Genomic DNA, 11,453 nt, shown 5'->3' on the forward strand with positions numbered 1-11,453 from the left:
ATGATACCTCATTTGGTTTTGATTTGCATTTCCCTAATAGCCAGGGAAGTTGAGCCTCTTTTCATATGCCTTATGCCCATTTGTATTTCCTCTTCTGAGAAGTGTCTGTTCAATTCATTTTGTAATTGGGTTATCTGTCTTTTTGCTGTTGAGTTGAACAATCTCTTTATATATTCTGGATACTATACCTTTATCTGATACGTCGTTTCCAGATATTGTCTCCCACTGTGTATGTTGTCTTTTTACTTTCTTGACAAAGTTCTCTGATGCACAAAACTGTTTAATTTTGGGGAGTTCCCATTTATTTCTTTCCTCAATGCTTGTGCTTTGGGTGTAAGGTCTAGGAAACCACCTCCTATTATAAGATTTATAAGATATTTCCCTACATTTTCTTCTAACAGTTTTGTGGTCTTAGATCTAATGTTTAGGTCTTTGATCCATTCTGAGTTAATTTTCGTATAGGGTGTGAGAGATGGAGCCTCTTTCATTCTTTTGCATGTGGATATTCAGTTCTCTAGGCACCATTTATTGAAGAGACTTCTGTCCCAGGAGAGTTGGCTGGACTACCTTATCAAAGATCAACTGTCCATAGAAGAGAGGGTCTATATCTGAACACTCTATTCGATTCCATTGGTCAGTATATCTATCTTTATGCCAATACCATGCTGTTTTGACCACTGTGTTAAGTAATACACCTTAAAATCAGGTAGCATGAGACCTCTGACTTCAGTTTTCTTTCTCAGGATACTTTTAGCTATTTGGGGCACCTTGCCCTTCCAGATAAATTTGGTTATTAGTTTTTCTATTTCTGAAAAGTAAGTTTTGGGGATTTTAATTGGTATTGCATTGAATCTGTACATCAACTTAGGTAGAATTGACATCTTAACTATATTTAGTCTTCCAATCCATGAATATGATATGCCTTCCATTTATTTATGTCTTCTGTGATTTCTTTTAACAATTTCTTACAGTTTTCTTTGTATAGGTCTTTTGTCTCTTACTTAAATTTATTCCTAAATATTTTATTCTTTTGGTTGCAATTGTAAATGGAATTTTTTTCATGATTTCCCCCTTAGATTGTTCATTACTACTGTATAGACACACTATAGATTTTTGAGTGTTGATCTTGTAACCTGCCACTTTGCTGTACTCATTTATTAGCTCTAATAGTTTTCTGTGGATTTTTCAGGGTTTTTGACGTACACTATCATATCATCTGCAAACAGTGAGAATTTTACTTTTTCCTTTCCAATTGTGATGCTTTTGTATTTCTTTTTCTTGTCTAGTTGCTCTGGCTAGAACTTCCAACACAATGTTGACTAAGAACAGTGATAGTGGACATCCTTGTCTTGTTCCTGATCTTAGGGGGAAAGTTTTCAGTTTTTCCCCATTGAGGGTGATGTTAACTGTGGGTTTTTCATATATTCCCTTAATCATGTTGAGGAAGTTCCCTTCTATTCCTATTGTTTGAAGTGTTTTCAACAGGAAAGGATGTTGAATTTTGTCAAATGCCTTTTCTGCATCAATCAAGATGATCATGTTTTTCTGCTTTGATTTGTTGATATGGTGTATTACATTAATTGATTAACTTATGTTGAACCATCCTTGCATACCTGGGATGAATCCTACTTGGTCATGGTTATAATTCTTATAATGTGCTGCTGGATTCGATTTGCAAGAATTTTGTTGAAGATTTCTGCATTTATGTTCATAAGAGAGACTGGTGTGTAGTTTTCTTTTTTTTTGTAATATCTTTGTCTGGCTTTGGTATGAGGGTGATGCTGGCTTTGTAGAATGAGTTAGGTAGCTTTCCCTCCTCTTCAATTTTTTTTGAAGAATCTGAGCAGGACTGGTACTAATTCTTTCTTGAATGTTTGGTAGAATTTACATGTGAAGTCATCTGGTCCTGGACTTCTCTTTTTGGGGAGCCTCTTAATGACTCACTAATCCCATCTTCTGCCTCTTGAAATCTGATATTGTAGGTTTCTACTGTTTTTTTCATCTCTTCTACTGTGCCTTTCATTCCCATAAGTTTTGTGATTTTTCAGACTTTCGATTTCTTCTTTTTGTTAATTCCTTGACTTCTTTATATCCTCCCTCGATTCACTGATTCGATTTTTGATGAGGTTTTCCATGTCTGTTCGAACATTCTGAATCAATTGTTTCAACTCCTGTATCTCATTTGAATTGTTGGTTTATTCCTTTGACTGGGCCATATCTTCAATTTTCCTAGTATGATTCGTTATTTTTTGCTGGTGTCAAGGCATTTAACTACCTTAATTAGTTTATTCTGAAGATTGTTTTCACTTTTTTTACATAGGATTTTCTTACTGGATGACTTTGTTGTGTATCTGTTCTTTGACATTCAGTTCAGCTTATTCTGGACCTCTAGCTTAGGTTTTGTTTAACAGATCAGAATTTTTCAGTTCTTGTTTTCTTGTTTCTTGCCCTGCCTGTATGGTGCCTTTTTTTCCCCCTTAGGAGGGCCTACTTAGGTATTATAGACCCCAGTCAGATTTTCCCAGACCAAACTGGCCTCTTGTCAGGAGGGAAGAGTCACCTACATCAGCTTTCCCTGAGGATGAGACCCAGCACATTGAAAGGCTTTCCTATGAAACGTCTGGGCTCTCCGTTTTTCCTATCCTGCCCAGTATGTGGTGCTTGTCTGCCTGCAGGTCCCACCAGCATAAGGTGATGTGGTACCTTTAACTTTAGCAGACTGTCCCTGCTGGGGCATGGTGGAGACAGGAGGAGAGGTTGTAGTCTGGTTTTAATTGATTCACTTTTCCAGACCCTGGAGTCTGAATTCCTTGAGGGAGGGATTCCACCTGAGCTGGGCCCCACCCCTCTCCTGGGGAAGGCACAGTCTCCAGACAAACACTCAAACAAACTTAATTCTGCCTATGCCTGTGGCAGTGGAGCCCGAGAAGCCTTGCAGCTGTATTCAAAGAGCAGTCAAGCCGTAGAAACACAGCCACCAAAACGAAGAGAAGAATCCTTTTCAGAGCAAGACCCCCATTCTTCGGGTTTGCCAATCAAGACCTTAAAAGTTGGTACGATGCTCTGTGTATCTCCAGATCCTGTGTGCCCCCTCCTTTCCTTCAGGGCCTGGACCTTTTCAGATCCCTGCCCCCTCTGTGCTGAGGCAAAACCCGGCAACAGGGCGAGCCACGGTGGCTCAGCAGGTAAGAGTGCTTGCCTGTCATGCCCGAGGACCCGGGTTCGATTCCCGGTGCCTGCCCATGTTAAAAAACAAACAAACAAAAAAACCCCTGGCAACCTCTGCTTTTACTCAAGGTTCAGCTGAGCTGAGAGTCTGTTTTTAGTAGTCAGAATTTGTTAATTAAATCCACAATTGGAGTTGGTTGCGCTCAGTCCCTGCTGCTGGTAAACTCTCTTTCCTCTTCTCTCTGGGAAGCAGCCCGTGGGGAACAGGCGCCAGCTGCCATGATTTGGGGGACTCACAGTTCTGGGTGGGCTCACAGCTGGTCCAGCTGTTTCAGACTGAGGTACGCTGTGTGTCCTGTCACTGACGTGGCCCTAGCAGTTGTTCTGTACTGTTCCTGGCCATTTATTAGCTGCTCTGGAGGACGAACTAAATCCCACACCTCGCTAAGCCACCATCTTGGCCCCAATTCCCACCAGTAGTCTGATATTTTATCATGTTAGCTCCAAGGCTCATTCTGCACTTTCCTTCCCTCTGGTGAGGGCCACCAGCTCTAAGATACCAAGACCAATCCTATCCAAGGGCATGCTGGATTTCGGCCACTCCAGTCCTTGCTGCTAGCTAACCTACTTGGTGACTTTTCTATACAATCAATTCTAGTACTGGACAGGCTTTGCTGATGACTAAATTGTAACATTAGGGTAAAGCAGTTAAATCATTTAATTTTTTATACAGAATAAACAGAGTGCATTTATTCCTCCATAATGGGCCCATGCCCTCCCTCTCTCTACCCTGGTCTTTGCTCATGTGGTTGGGTGATCTTCCATAGGGGGACTGTAAATAAAAGTGCTGGTAAACCTCAACCAGCAGCCTGCACATGTCATACCAGAAAAGTTTCTGGAATGACTAGAAAAATAGGGTGCTTTCCATGCAACAAAACACATGATTAAATTACACAAAAGTTTTACATCAAATTTACAATAAAATCTTCTATTTAAACAGTTCTATAACAGGGACTCCAGATCATCAAGAATTCTAAAGTGCATTTAGCAGATTTCTTATCTTCACTATGATGCCTAATAACTCTTGGTGGTTATACAATGTCCTCGGAGTAAAATGCTTCACTTGTCTTCCTTCCCTGACCTAAGTTATCCAAGCCAACATTAAAACTCCCTTCATGTGTAGCATTCAGAACTATCCAATGGACTGAGCACACAGTCCCCAAATCTGAAAAATAGAATTAAAATACTAAATATCAATAGAAAACAAGAGTGAATAACATAAACAATAGGAAAATCTAGTAATTTCTGAAAAGTGGAAAGTAGAATGGACCAAATATATTTTGAAATAGCAACAGGACATCATAACCAAAAACTTTTAAGACTGCTGGAGAGATCAGAGTGCTGTCAGGGGAGCCCATGGAGGAGTGGCAGTCATGACTCCTGCCCCCACCTCCTGTGCCTGTGCTAGCAGACATCAGCAGGAGCCACTGCCAAGAGCTGGAGGGTGTGTTGACTTTGAGACTCTAGTTGCAAGGTAGCTACTGACCCTCTGGGGAGACAGGAAGCTCCCTCAGCCAGAGGACAAGTGTAATCTTACTGGAGTCACAACCTGTGGGGATGGAGTCATTCTGGAGATGTGTCTTCATAAACCGCAACATATAAAAAAAATGTTTCTTAAAACTTAGTGTATTCTCACACTATGAAGCTCCTCTAGTTTCTCTTTATCCTGAAAACATCAAACTTTTCTCCCAGCTCTAGCCTGAGCACTATTCTTCCATCTTCCATCAAGAAAGCTCACCCAAACCTGGCCTGGCAAGGCAGAACTCTCTCTGGAAGCTGGGGAAAGTAAAAATCCTCCTTCGTAGGCAAGAAGGGGAGAAAGGCTGAGATTACTCACTGTTTTTGCTCTAACAGCTACTGTCCCATCACTCCTTGATAAAAACAGGAATCAGAACTGAACAGAACAGGCAGGTGAATGGGAATTCACTAACACAAAGATGGGCAACTGCCCACAGATTGACAAACATCTGTGGAAAACTAGCTTCATGAACAAGAATATCCCAAACTCAACAAATGGGAGATTTTGAAATATGTACCTCTTCAGAAAAAATGCCAGAAACTAGAAATTTAAACTTTGCTCACTGCCACCCAGATCCTGGTTTCTAAATACCATCACCGTCTAAAAGAGCCAGAATGCCTTTGAGAAATGGCTGATCCCATGGCTTGGGTGAGAGTACCAGAAAGCCAAGAAATATTAAAAAATGACAGGGACCTATCTAAAGGACTCAGGAGCAAGCTTGGTGAACTCCCATAAGCCAAATCTGGGTCAATTTGAACATTAAAACAAATAATGACCTAAAAAATTATACCTGTTGAAGAGAATAAGCATTGGGGTCCATATTGATAATAAAATAAATGCTTGAGAGAAGGGAAACACTCTTCCCTACAGTAGAATGCCAATTAATAATTGCAGATATAAAAAGGAATTAGAAAACTACTATTTTGTAACCACTGTAAAAACTGATTCACTAAGAATCATAAATGGATGCTGAAACGTAGTCTCAAAGTATCTCTTCATAACTCAATTACGAAAGGAAAATGACAACTTTACAGTAGAGAAACTGGGTGAACATCACCATAAACATGCGGTTGGCACTGACATCATCAATGAGGTACACTGCCATCACATCCTGGCCTCCTGATGGACATCATTATCATGCCCACAAAATAACGGGCCTGCACTCTACAAAAATGTTGGTACCACAAAAGACAAAAGGGGGGAAATGTTGTAGATTAAAGGACAATAAAAGAGACATGACAATTAAATGCAATCAAAGATCCTAGACCAGATTCTGGGCCAGAAATAATGTGCTCTCAAGGACATTACAGCATTTGACTACAACTAAATAATGTCTCTAGATTAAGGTATTTAATTACTATGGCATCAAAATTAAATTTTCTGATTACTCTGTATGTATGTACGTATAGGTATATATGAGTTCTACATACACACACACACCATGACGAAGCAATTTGGCAAAATGTAAGTTTATGAAGGGTAAATGGGAGTTCAACTACTTTTGCAACTTTTCTGGAAGTTAGAAATTATTTCAAAGTAAAAATAAAGTTAAAATTTGTTAATTGGAACACATGAGAAACAAGAAATACAGAACATCCAGAAGACCTAATATTGGCTAATAGCAGTTCAAGAAACAGGAAGGAGAGGGAAGAAAGAAATAATGGAAGAAACAAAATAATAATGGAAGACCTAAGAAAGGCTGAAAATGATCTGATTAGTACTAAGCAACAGGATGATTGTATCTAAACATAACCTGTTTAAACTTCAAAACATCAAGGAAAATAAGAATATCCTACCTTTCTTGAATGAAAAAACATTACACTACAAAGGACTATGTCTCAAACTCATGTCAAACTTCTCCCTGGCAACAAAGTATGCTAGAAGATCAAGAACTAGTATCTTCAGAGTTAGATACTATCTTCGGCCACACTACTTATTAGCAAAGTATGAGGACAGACTCAAACAAGAAAAACTGCTTTTTAAAATGTTTGACTGAAATACCTCCCATAAGGTTGATGCTTGGAGAAAGCATCATGTCAATGATGCTTTGATTTTGGATGTCTAGCCTCAAAAACTGAGACAATACATTTCCATTGTTTATGCCAACCCATTATATACTATTTGCTTTAGCAATGAGGAAAGTAAAACAGGGTCATAACGGAGTAGGGTGGGGTCTTAATCCAGTATGGCTGGTGTTCTTATAAGAAGAGGCAATTTGGACAGAGAAAATCAAGGAGAGAATGCTATGTGATAATGGAGGCAGCGATTCAAGTGCTATAGAAGCAAACCAAGAAAAACTCAGGTTTGTGAGCAAACATACAGAAGCTGGGAAGAGACAAGGAAGGATTCTCCCCTATAAGTTTTATAAAAAACATGGCCTTGCTAACACACTAATTTTGAACTTCTAGACTCTGGAACTGTGAGACAATGAATTTCTGTTTTAATTAAGTCACATGGTTTCTGGTATTTTGCTACTGAACTCCCTCCGGAAGAGAAGCAAGCTATTGACATCAGGTGGCTTCTGCCCACACTACTGGCTAGTTACCTATGGACAATGCCCACCTAGTCAAGACTGTATTCCAAGGGCTGAAGCTTTTTAGAAATATGCATCTAACTCAATAATGTATACAGTGCCAGAAATGGTCAATGCGCAAGAGATAGGCAGACAAATATTCCCTCATATGAATGACAACTTAGTGAATTAGCATCCACTTGAAGTTACCTACTTGAAGTTAACTGTTGTCTAATGTCTGCTCCACTAAGAATACCATTATAAAATTTAGCTTAGAAGTAGTCACTCTTCTGACAGACTAGTGAAAAGGAAAAATGAATAGATTTGGCCAGTTTTGGGGACTGTCTTTTAATAGGGAAGGAAACGAAAGCAAGCGTTCGGTAGGTCCCTGAAATCCCTGATATTCCTTTACTGGATCTGCATTAGAGTGCATGCCATTATCTACAGGATAATGTCTTACACTGACATGAAATGGGAGCTCTGTAAGGAATCTATCTCCAATCATTCATTTCTTTTGGAAGATCTCAACTAGTCCCAAATCTTTTATGAAGATTTAACATGTTCAACTGCCTAAAAAAGGACTCAGAAGGCACAATGACTGAATGAAAATCACTATTCATACCAATTTGCACACAACTGAAAGCTGCCCTGATGGATGAAAGACTAAGTGCAGGAGGGAAAATGATGATATAGTTGAAGAACAGGATGAGAGTAATCCCAAGGCTTTATTTCCCTAAAGCTTCTCTTCTAAACGAGCATTTGCTGCAGCTAGAACACCATAAGGCCAGACAAATGCATTATATTAAACTAAGTATAAGAACCAGTGATGGGACAAGAAACCAGATCCTGATATATACTAGCAGAAATAGGAAAAACTTGGAAGAAATTACCTGATGAAGTGTGAAATAAGCATTGCTAGTAGGTGGGTAAATGAAATAAAAACCCTTTTGGGCAGCAGTATGGCAATATTTATCAAGAGTGCCATAGACTTTATCTTTAAATTAAGGGTCTTTTAAAAGTTCTTTTCTTAACCCACTGGTTCCATTTCTAAGAACGTAATCTAAGAAAATAAATATACAAAGATTTATGGACAAGGATGTTTAATACATTAGTTATAATTTCCAAAGCAATGGAAATAAACCAAATGTTCAACAGGGATCTGTAGAAATAAATTATTCTACCTATTTGGTAGAATATTATGCAGTCAGTCTTTGAAAAAATATGTACACAGGATAAAAGATTGAAAAGAAACATTCAAATGTAAATAGTGGTTAACATCTGGGTGATAGAATTGAGTGATTTTTATTTAGTTCTTTATTCTTTCCTATGTTTTCCAAAATTTCTGCAATGAATACATATTTTTTATAATCAACAAAATTTTTTTAAGGAAAATAATCTCGACTATAAGTTTATAACTTCTTTAACTATATAAAAGAGTGTATGGTGACTTACCTGCCCGATGACTCCATGGTAGTTGAACAGAGCAGCTCAGGAACACACATATAAACACTAATTTATCTGTTATGAAATCTCACCAGACATGTGACTTTTGATACATAATACACAACCAATGTAGCATCACAAAACACATCACTAAAATATACTAAAATAAGGTTATTTACTTAAAAATGATACATTGGACATAATCTGTATATAAAACAAAGCAATTAAGGGTAAACTAAATAAGGCACCTTTTCAATCAGATGCTTTATAAAATACATTTAGTGTGTTACATAGTAAAGATGAATCTATATATTTTGGGGCTTTACAATTGCATAATAAAAGTGTTTGGTTTTATCCTTCTTTCAATGTCTATGTACAGTTTCCCTAATTAAGCTAAAATTATTATTTTCATTTTATACAATATACACTACATTTTAGTTTTTAAATTGGCAAGGACAAAGGTCACCAAAAGGGCTTAAATAATTCCATTTAAAGCATAGTATAGAGCACAAGTGAAAACTATGATAATATATTTAGCCCTTTGCAAAAGCGGTACTCACCATACTTTTCTTGGGGGTAAGTGTGTTACATGTGGTTCCATATTACGCTGGCCTAGATTTAATTTGTTTTTTTTTTTTTTTTTTTTTAAAGGAAAGACAGAGAGAAGGAAGGAAGGATAGAAGGAAGAAAGGGAAACATTTTTAAACATTTTCTTGTTTTTTATTGTATTCTGTTTCTCCGTTTTTGTTACATGGGCTGGGGCCGGGAATCGAACCGAGGTCCTCCGGCATAGCAGGCAAGCACTTTGCCCGCTGAGCCACCGCGGCCCGCCTAATTTGTTTTTGTTTTTTTTTTTTAACATGGGCAGGCACCGGGAATTGAACCCGGGTCCTCTGGCATCACAGGCAAGCATTCCTACCTGCTGAGCCACTGTGGCCCGCCCTTAATTTGGTTTTATGTACACATTACTTCTCCGTAGAGTTTTCACTGAGAATCTTACAACAGCACTGAGGCAAGAAGATAAAACTATTACAATGTTATTTTAACATCTGACCCAAATAAATAATAAAAAGGGACCACTTTTAAACAGTATAAGGACTATAACAATCTCCTAAAAAATAAAAAATCTGGCACATTCTAAGAAAGTGTATTTTTCAAAAAATAAGGTCCCTTTCTAAGTTCAGAAACACTTTTGGACACTGGAAAGGCAGACAACATAAAATGCTGATTAAAATATTTCTAGGAGTCAGCCTTAAATTTTCAATTTAAGAAACTAGTTTAATAAGCTTAGAATAAACAAATTTGAAACAATCCCCGTGTGCCTTTAATTCTAGAGCTATTTACCAATATAAAGAGCATTTTCTTTGAAGATTAACTTTTGTTGTTTACAGTTTTGCTCTTTATGTTTTTATGCTTGAATTATTTAGAGGGATGACTGATTGAAGACACACTTTCAAAATGCTAGTCTATAAGTGGGTTGAAATAATGGCTTTCAGGCTTTTAAACTTAACTACGGTATGACATAAGTATATACTCCCCTTTACTAGTCTGCCATGTTCTTCAAATATTTCACCTACTGGATGAACTTAAAGTTATTATTATTCATATCACTGTTACTAGAGCAATTAAAAATTTCTTTATAATGGTCTTCTATTTATATATTACCCACAATTTTTTGCTTTCATGTGCCATTTTAACAGTTCTAAGAGTAAAGTTTGCCTTTCCTTACATATTTTCTCTTTTATTAAGAAAAATGTTTTTAAAATTATAGCTTATCAAGTAAAAAGTAAATCAAGGTCATCTTAGTAAGAGCTCACAGTGTTTTCAAATCACATGGGAATTTAGATTACAATAACTATACTTCCCAGTAGAGAAATGCTATAAAATATTCTGAAAGACCAAGTTATTGGATAGTATCAATATGCAAATTTAATTCTGATGAATACTCCAAGCTTTAATTACTTGTCAAACTTAGTCAAAATTGTTAAATCTTTCCAAGGCAGTCATAAATGTGGGAAATTTGATGTACAGACAAATATAGAAGTTCTCTGATTTCCCCCCTTTAACATAAAGCTTTTTGAGTGTATTGTGATTTAATCACATTTATTTTATTTCGTATTCAAAGAAAATTGTCAACCTCAATGCACCCATAAGTTGTTTGTTCAGAATAGGGCATTCACACTTAAAAGGCACTACAGAAATGTAATAGCTTTAAGTAAATCAGAAATATTTCTTGGGATAATAACAAGGCATCTATAAAATATGTAGCATTTTACTGAATAGCATCTATACAGTGTAGATACAAATAATGGATAGATAACTGAATTTTTTTTGCCTGACACTTCATTTTCTTTATAAGTTATGGGACAGAAATAAAACCAAAAATCTCTAATGATTTAGATATCTAATGCATATTTGACAGTTGATAAATTTATATAAGCTTTGAAACAAAAATTTCCAATTAGAGGTTACTTTTATAAAGGAAAACTGAGATGATATCTTAATGAAAGTTTTTGCCTTGAGTATATTTTAACAAAATGAAGTTCTGGATTTGATATACTACTGTGAATGCATTCATTCTGAAAATTCATATATCATTCTATTTTATAACATTTTTTCTGATGATCTTTTGATTTTCTTCCACAAAGGATGGGATGTGAGGTGCTGAAGAGTATGTATGTATGTATATATACAAAATATGGTTATAAAGGAACAGGAGTTTTGCAAATAAAGCACATTATACACACAATA

This window comes from Tamandua tetradactyla, chromosome 13 (genome assembly GCF_023851605.1).
Source record: "Tamandua tetradactyla isolate mTamTet1 chromosome 13, mTamTet1.pri, whole genome shotgun sequence".
In the NCBI taxonomy this organism is placed as follows: Eukaryota; Metazoa; Chordata; class Mammalia; order Pilosa; family Myrmecophagidae; genus Tamandua; species Tamandua tetradactyla.